We start from the raw sequence: 9,936 nt of genomic DNA on the forward strand, positions 1-9,936 counted from the left end.
TTGAGAGAATCATGGACCTGATTGAGAGATTCATGGAGATGATTGTGGATCTAGATGCTCTACTGAGCTCACATATGATGTCATACATGGAGTGTAACTAGTGCCTATATATTGGCCATCTCTCATATGAATAGATATGCTTTTTCTTCATCATGTGTCCACATCATGCTTCCATTGATGCTCCAATAGCTACCTATATGTGTGAAGGCATACATATCCTAGTGAATGCTCGTGTTACAATATAGTGCTAGCTATGGAAGATGTGGGGCTTTGAAATCTTTATTATGCGTGGTGATGTGGTAGCATTTCAGTTGGCTCTCATTGATTGTTGAGATGAATTGGACTCCATCCATTGTTTCTAGTAGTGTAGCTCCAATGGGATTCATATTTTTGACTCTATAAGATCATTAACCTAGATATTTGACTTTGCCCTTGTGGACTTTGGCACTGTATAGTAGAACTAGGTCACCTTCCTGAATCTCCTTATCTTTAAGTTTTTTGTCAAATGATACCTTCCTTCTTTGTTTTTTTGTTGTCATGGCACGATAGGAAACTAACCTTTTCTCTGTATGCTTTTCCAATTGATAGAGTATTTCCTTGAGTGACTCATGGTCTCCCATGTATTGTTGTAGTGCTATTTATAGGCTTGGTATTACAAATTCTAGTGGGACCATTGCTTCAAGGCCGTACACCAATTCAAAAATTGTAAATCCTATATCGGCCTTTAGAATGGTTTGATATGCCCATAAGATTGCATTAATCTTTTCTACCTAGTTAGATCTCTTGGGCTCCACTATTTGGTGAGGACAATGCATAGTACTTTGTTGGTGGACTCAACTTGTCCATTTCCTTAGGGATAGTAGGGTGTGATTTTTCTATGGATTGCCATAAATCCAGACAAAAGTTATTGGATTACCCCATTGATGAAATGTGTGCCTCTACCTGACACAATTTCAATGGGCATCCAAATTGTGTAATGATATTTTAATACAAGAACTTTACTATGCTTTTGGCATCTACCTGTCTCACTACTTTATCTTTAGTCCACTTTGTGAAATTGTCTATGGCGATAATGATGTACTGTGTTTGTGTTTTGTGGCTAGATGTGTGGGTACCATGAAATCAATACCCCATTTTCCAAATGGTTGCTAAGCATAGTAACTATTGTTAGGGGGTTGAAATCTTTGTGCTGGTTTGATTGCTCTTAGCATGCATCACATCATTTGACATAGTCGTAAGCATTTGCCCAAAGGGTTGGCTACCAGTATCCCACTAGGAGGATTTTTCTTGTTGATGCTTCCCCTACAAAGTGTCCTCCTGCTATGCCTTCACGAGCTTCTCTTATTATTGGCATAATTTCATGTGGCATAGCACATCTTCTTAGAATCTTATCATTGCCCATCTTGTATAGCTCGACCCGCAATTATTTGGGAGGGGGAATCTTTTATATTTAATTTCCTTGCCTCCACTGGTCTTAGTTCAAGGGGTGGTCTTCCTGTCATTAAATACCCAATGATTTTTGCACTCCATTTGGGTCTAGCATCAATTTGAATCAAAGATGCATTTGGCAGGTAATCTTTTAGTCCATTTGGCTTTTACTCTTGTCACCAATCATGACATATTGTTTGCAATGTAGTGCTAAGCTCCTTTCCTTACCACTATCTTGAAAATGAATTCTTGGAGTAGTAGAAGCCATTTGGTGATTCAACTGGTGGTACATGGTTGATTCACAAGATACAATAGGGCTTGATGATCTATGTAAAATACAAAGTAAATGGACAATAAATAATGTCGGAATTTCTTTGCACTATAGACCATTGCTAGAGCTTCTCTTTCAGTGGTAGTGTAATTGATCTCCGCATGATCTAACCACCTGCTTGCAAAGTTGATTGGGTAGCCTTTGTTGTACTTGCCAAGTTGATATAGCACACTCCCTACTAAATATTTGGAACCATATGATACACATGGAATTCACTATCCCAATTTGGAGCCATAACTATAGGAGGCCAATCTCCACTTAAGGGTTTCGAATGCTTGTTCACATTCTTCTATCTAGATGAAATTCACCAATAGTTATAAAGGGGTCTTGCACTCATGGAATCCCTAATTATGAACCTTCTATAGTATCAAGCATGGCCCGTGAATACTTGGACACCCTTTGCATTTTGTGGGGGGAATACTCCATGATGATCTTGATTTTGTCCATGTCGGTAGCAATACCATGTCAGGAGACTATGTGTTCTAGGACTACTCCATGTGTGACCAAGAAATGGCATTTGAGAGGGTTTAAAGAGATTCCATACTCTTGCATTTCTTTATTATGTCTTCAAGGCATTTCAAGTGATCCTTTGTGCCTAAGTGTATGCACAAATCATCAATGAAGAGTTGTAGGAACTTGTTGAGAAATTCCTTGAAGGTGGGTACATGACCCTTTGAAAAGTGGTTGTGGCATTACATAAGCCAAATGGTATTACTTTGTATGCGAAAATGATCCATTCTATGGAAAAGGATGTATTTTCCTGATCTTGAGGTGCAATTTGTACTTGGTTGTAAGCAATGAACCCATCCAAGAAGCTGTATATTTCTGACCCTGCTACTTGTTCCAAAACTATCTCTGTCAATGGTAGGGGGTATAATCTCTGATTGTGGCTGCATTAACGTTTTTGAGATTCACACACATTCTCATCTTCTTTTTTTACTTTGGGATAATCACAATCGGTGACACCTAGTTGGTGTGCTCAATCTCCTTGATCTCATAAATGAAATTGGCATTCAATAAATTTTCTAGTTCTTCAAAGACATGGGTTCCATACTTTGGATTTTTCCTATAGGGTCCACATATCTTAGCCTTGGATCCTTCCCTAATTGGTATGGTGTGTACTACTACATTGGGAACATCCCTTTCATGTCCTTATAAGACCAAGCCATGCAATCCTTGCATTCCATCGGTAGCACTTTAGTTCTTTTTCTTCCTTTTTAGTGAGTTGCTTGCTGATGTACAAAGGATTTTCCTCTTCTCCTTCTAAGGCAAGATCTAATTTTTTGGTCTTGGCTAGTCCCTCATAAATTGGGCTTTCCCCTAGTCCTTTTGCTTCCTTGATCTTTGATTCCCTGATGGGTCTAAGCATGGCTATTGTTGTGTTTCCCCTTATATAATTTTTGAAATACATCCCTAAGGCTTTCATAGCATTATGGGGTGCTAACCTGACTTTTGGTGCTACTTCTTACTGTGGATAAGTCTTGATCTTTTGAATCGATACCCCGGGGAGTCCACTAGGGTTTATCGTATGGTACCATGTGAGTGTAAGGGAGGGGGGTTATATAAGGGAAGGAAGGTACATTTATAAGGTAAGGTTCCATAAATAGGGGGTAGATAAGGGGAACTTTCATATATTTATTGCACACAAGTGACATCTCCTTATTACTACTAGTGAATCCCTCGTGATCAATACCTACTTACTGTTCTTTTTTGTGAGTACTATCCAACTCAGTCTTCATCCACGCATTAGCTTTGAAATTGATATTGGTGCTACCACTTGCTCTGGATGAGTCTTGATCTGTTGAATCGATACCTACTTGCTTTTCTTTTTTGTGAGTACTATCCAGCTCAATCTTCATCCACATTAGGTTTGAACTTACAAACCTTATTGCTTTAGGAGACAAGTGCTAGATTTTCAATGGGCATTTTGTTTTCAAAGAGTGGTTCCTCTATCATGCATGCACCCTCAAGCCCTTTGGGTCCCATTGTAATTTTGGTGGTTCTTGCACTTGCGTAGGCTTGGTTAAGTAAAGTTTTACTACTCTAGCTTGCATCCTTTCAAAATCATTGAAGTTGTCCACCTTTGCATTTTGGCATTGTACACCCTCTTTCTTCTTTCTTAACTATCTTTTGTACTTTTTTGCTGGAGGACCTAACTTGGGATACTCTACTGCCATCAATGTGTGAAGGATGGCAAGTCGTTGACCTTCTAATGTGGCATCCTCCACTTTTGTTTCTTGATCCCAATCAAAATCTTCACCATAGCCTTCAATGATGGTCTCTTCGGGATCACTATCCCATTCTATGTCCGCCATGAAGATAGGTACATCCACCATCGCTAATTCTTCATCCCAGATTGGTGGTTCTAGATGTATCATTTGTGTGTCCACATCTTGCAGCATTGGATGTGTATTGTGGCCAATGCATGTATCCACTTGTTTATATCACTTTGTCTATCACCTTATATGGGTTTGAGTTCAAGTGATGCATGACTAGTGGCTATGGTCGAAGAAGTGTCATCAATATTCCTGGGTATAGTGGGTTTGATTTTCATAGAAGTATCATGACTTCAGATTATGATCCTATCTCTACCCCAATCATGGAGTACTGATGCCTCCCAAATCCATTGTCTTCCCATTAATATCTAGTATGCGGTCAATCCTTGGAGACTCAAGAAGATCCAGTATGGTGATTCGTGAATTGTATGGTGAACTTGACTCTCATAATTTCTGTTGGCACATTGTCAACAATTCCTAGTACCTTCATTTTAGTGTAATTGGCAATTCGTAGGTTGAATGTGGTATTCCTCATTGGTGGGAGGACCCATTCTTCCTAGAGATCCTTTGCAAGAATGCTGACTTCAGCCCAACTTTCCACTATTGTAGGGTATTAGCCAAAGGCTTTATGCATCTAGGGGGATAGTTACATTTTTTATGTCATCCCTAGCACCAAATTTTTACCAATATAGCCTTTTCTTCCTCTTTATGTGTTGGGAAACATTGTGCCAATTCTATCCAACCCTTGAAATTTTCCCACATGGTAGGACAATTTCTCAATAAGGTTCCCATTGCATCCTGATGGGGTAGTTAAATAAGCTGGCTAGGGTGGCTCCATTGGCATCCTGATGGGGTAGTTAAATAAGCTAGCTAGGGTGGCTCCATCCAGTTGGGGACGAGTTGCATGTAGATTCGTTACTCTTGGGTTAGTGATAGATTTAATCACCATGTTGATGTTGTGCAGTGTTGGTTCCATGCTCTCAATTGTTGCTCTTTGGTTTTCCTTGAATTTTTCCAATTAATGTATTACCCATTCCTTCAAGGCTTGATACTGAGATTTCTCCACTTTGGCATTGGGGTAGACTTCCTTTGCTTCTTGAAGAGAACTAGGGGAAGATGTACTTGGTGTTGCCACACTTTGTTTTGATATTGGCAAGGCTTGTGTGGACTTTGGGATTTTTTCTTTTTGAGAAAAAATTAGTTTTTGCCATGCTGCTTCCTTCTGCTTCATTGTTATCACTAGTACAGGTTGGGATGTGACACTTGGTGTTGCCACACTTTGACTCTCAATGCTAATGATTCCAAGGGGTACATCTATCCTTGCTTCACAGGATAGTTGAGGCTTTGATCTAAGTAGGAAATCCATGCATACATGCTTAACTCCGCAATCTCTATGCACAGGTTGGAAGGTACTTGGCCAACCTTTGTGAGGGCAGTCAAGAAGCTGATGGTTTTCTCCACATCTGAAACACTTGATAGGTGCTCAATATGTGGTTGGTCTTACTTGATTAGAATACACCAAAATGAGTCCTTTGGCACCATCCATGTAGTACATGGGGTATTCTATTTGATACTCATATTGCAGTTCTAGTTCTTTAGGTTGGATTGTTGCACTGGAACTACTAGAGTAAGATTGGGGGCTTAAGGATACTCCAAAGACTCATGATTTCTCAATTGTAGAAGAACTTGTGCCCTCATAGGGATGGGATTGAGCCATGGTACCTGTGCATGGGGTGCTAGTATTTGTTGCCTATATATTGGGATTAGAACCTATTGGTACTCTTGGAGTTGAGATTGTGCAACCCTCATATTGTAGAAGCGTGTCTTTATATCATGGCCTACAACATTGCCAATGGAACACCATAGCCTTGGGTGTTGAGCCACTTGTGGTGGGTTGAGTATGTTCCTCAGGATTGGGCACTCATTGGCCATGTGGTCGGCCATACAGTGTGGGCACCAAACATTCTCTCTTCTTGGGTACTGTGGTGGCTGAGAGACATGCAACTTTTGATCTATGGCCTACATCATTTCTTTCTTCACCCTTAAGGCCAAGGATTCCACTCGATTCTTAGTGGTGCAATCTTTGGTGGAAGTGCTTCCCTTCTTGGAAGATTTCTTATCGTGAGATGAATTGATTTATAGGCATCATGCTGTCCTTGATGTCAATTGTAGCTTCATGGGCTTTGCTAAAATATGAATAGTTGCTGACTTTTTTCATTGAATCATGTAATAAGGTACTTGTCTCATCAAGATGGGGAAGACACTTGGCGATTAATCTTTTCATTCTTCCTAAGTATGTTCTGACCTTTTCTTTCTTGTGCATTTCCATATTTCCTAGTTGGAGGATGGGTTCATCTTGTAGCCTTTTGGATTAAAACCTTCTTTTGAACTGCTCAAATAGCAGTGCCCATGTGGATCTTTCTTCTATGAGCAAGTCTAGGTACCATTCCAAGGTATCATCGGCTAAGGCCATGGGAAACTATGTGGCTATGGGAAGCTATGGTTTGGTTGCCTCTAGCACAACATGTTGTGTTGAAGAGTTGAACGATTTTTTGCTATTCTAGCTTTCATGAGCTACTAATTTATTACAAGCTGGTTGCTTGTTGCTTGCCTCTATGAAGTGTGAGTATTGTAATGGAACCTTCTCTTTCAAATCCTTCACAAAGGTAAGATAGGCATCCATGTTACCACCCTCTTCAAGCTTCAAGTCCTTCAACTTCTTGCAGAGATAGGCAACCCTCGCCTCATTCCACACCAGATATAAGGATGCAAGCTGACCCTACGCTTGATTTGTTGTCTTGCAAGACCAAATATGAGGGATAATCACCCTTTTAACTGAAAGAGCAATCAAAGCATGTGCTTTGGCATCACAACCATCCCACTGAATCTAATCCTATGCAGGAGGCAAAGTACCTGTAGTAGAAGGGAGTAGAAGAGGCAGCTGTTCCAGAAGTAGCATTACAACCATCACTTGATGAGCTTGAAGGAGTACTTGTAGCAGTAGAGGCAGCGTAAGTGTAGAACTTACAAACTTAACATGGTCAATGGGTCATGGGCTTCAAACACTTGAGTCGACCAAGACTTTTCTTTAATGAGGCTATGTTTGAGAGCACTCATGAGAAAGGCCAATCTCTGTAGGCATGCAATGCTCAAGAATGGTTTCATCATGGAGCATAAATATAGGCACCAACCCACTCTTGCTAAATTTTAGCTTTTGTGTGAGAATGGTAAGCATCTTTTTTTCGTCGTCTCATGATGTGTAATGTGTGCATAGGGAAATAATAACCGCAAAGAAAACTAGTATTGACGACATCATTGATGCTCAATCAAATGGCTATATTAGCAAGAAGAATGATCTAGCCTTGTTTCAAAACTTAAATGGAGGAGGTTAGAGTGAGCAGAGATTATTTATGTCATGAGAGTAGGCGGGGTGCTTGTTTTTTTTTCTTTAATGGGATTTGCCACCCCTTATCTTTCAGGTCTTGCCACAATGATATAGCTACTGAAAGGGGGCACTGTAGAGCTACTAAACCAAGCTACTAAACCACCTTGAGGTTCAAAGGAATCTCAAAGGAATATGTATCAAGAGCTAGAGGACATTCTAGGAAAAGGTGTGCTGATGAGATGGGCGAGCATAAGCAAGCTACCATATCTACATGCCATGATCATGGAAATGTGTTGCAGGCAAATGATGGTACCCATGGTGGTTCCACACAAGACCTTATCATGCAAGAATACAACCCACTGACAGGCAGTTGGCTAGTAGTGGACGAATGTGGGATAGCCAACAATCTAAGGTACTCAGAGGAGGTTGCTAAGTTCCATCCAGAGAGGTTTGTGAACGAGAGAATCAACATATTCGGGGGTGACTTTAGGCTTCTGCCATTTGGAGAGGGGGCTGGGGCAAATAGTGGCTTCATGGGTTCTACTAGGTGGCATTGGTGATAGGCGAGCTTGTGCACACATATAGTGTAGTTACCAGTATATGGTGCAAGATGCTAGCAATATAGTGCCTTTGAACATCATGAGTCCACTGATAACCAAACTCTCAATTGACTGCGACGTTTGGTGACACATTTCTTTCCAAGAAGCTATCTTGGAAGATCTCTCTCTCTCTCTCTCTCTCTCTCTCTCTCTCTCTCTTTCTCTCCCCCCCTCTCTCCCTCTCTCTCTCTCTCTCTCTCTCTCTCTCTCTCTATCTCTATCTCTATCTATCTATCTATCTCTCATATTGTTCTTTTGTTATCATCTCAACTTTGTCATTTCTCTTTTTCCTGAAGGGGCAATATTTTGCTAGTACAAGACTACTTTTGGGTTGGTTAACCTTACATGATCGTATGATTCCCTTGTACATAATGCATTACAGCATTTTGAGAAGGGATAAGGTAGTAAGGCATTTGAAGAAGTGAAAATGCCTTTTTATGTTAAAAGATGTTTATTTTCTAGAGCCCAAAAAATGTTTATTTTTTATATTGCATTTCTCGAACCCAAGGGTGAGATGTTTTAGTGGCTAGTCTAAGAGCCTCTTTTAATGTATCATGTGCTCTTTCTTTTTACAAAATTGAGAAAATGTGAAAATAAGCATTTTTTACAAGAGACAATGTTGATTTTTAGCACACTTTGAAAAATAACCCATTTTCTTATTATTTTGAGGAAATTTTAAAGAAGAAAATTCGCAATTACCCAAACAATCCACAATATCTTCTACATGTCATGACAATTATCTTTATGAGCAAGATAAAGATAATGATGAATATCATTGATATGACACTAGCATTATTCTTGTGGTTGAAACACTCCTAGTGATAATGAGGTTTCTTTTCTTTCTTGTATGCTCGATATCATGACATAAAACATTACAGTCAAGAGGCAAACCTTTAGTGCATTGCTGTAGTATTTCTCATTAAAGAAATATAAAGAACTTCTCTGGTTTTGCACTTAATCTACATATATCTAGTTTGAAATTTGCCAATTAATTAAACCCATTTGTCAAAATTGTTACCATTTCTTGAGATTTTCAAAAGAGATTTGACAACTCATGTGCTTACACTTACCTAATTTGCAAAGTGACTCATGCTTCTATGATGTTACTCAGTGTGGAGTGTGCTCTGAAATGTCGTGTGCAAAAAGTAGTTGCAAGAGTTTTCCTAAAGGTTGTGGTCTCCTATGACTAGTTTTGCAAATTTAGGCATTTGTAACATTGTATAATGTGAATTACGAATCTCCCTTGAGCTACACAAATCATGAAAGGCAAAGTGTAGCTACTGAAGCTGCTATACACAGAAAATGGGTCTTCCATTGCCCATCTACCACACAAAAGTAGTGTTCAATTCTAGACTAGAGATTGTAGGAAAATTTTATGAAGGAATTACAACAAAAAACAAGAAACAAGCAGAAGTTTTTGGCCAAAGCTGCTGTTCATGCACAACCTCTACATAGTGTTAGATTTTCATGTTTGATGACCTTGAATTTGAATCTACCTAGCTTGTGTGCATTTGGATATATATATATTACCATGATTTATTAATTTGTTGTATCCGACCATGTTTAACATTACATCTAATAAAACCTGGATGTCTTATTCAAATGCATGTGTTAAGGTAGTTGATATATAAAAATACTTTACAAGATACACTCAATGTAATAAGTTCGATGCTTTTATAACCGTTGTAAGCATTAGCTTTATCGAGCTTGAATCTCAAACACTATTATGGTTATAACTATACAGTAACTTGAAATTGTGTAATTAATTTTGCTTTTTGTTTCAATGATTTTTGTAGAAACAAAAGTATTGAGCTTGCCAATATAAACAAATATAGTAACAACAACTAACAAAAAACACGATGACAGTCTACAAGATACAAGTAATAGATTAACATTTTTGTGACAAAAAGGAAACAC

The sequence above is a fragment of the Dipteris shenzhenensis genome, chromosome 33 (assembly GCF_047967505.1).
Source record: "Dipteris shenzhenensis isolate YYH24624 ecotype China chromosome 33, Dip_SZ_1.0, whole genome shotgun sequence".
Taxonomy (NCBI): domain Eukaryota; kingdom Viridiplantae; phylum Streptophyta; class Polypodiopsida; order Gleicheniales; family Dipteridaceae; genus Dipteris; species Dipteris shenzhenensis.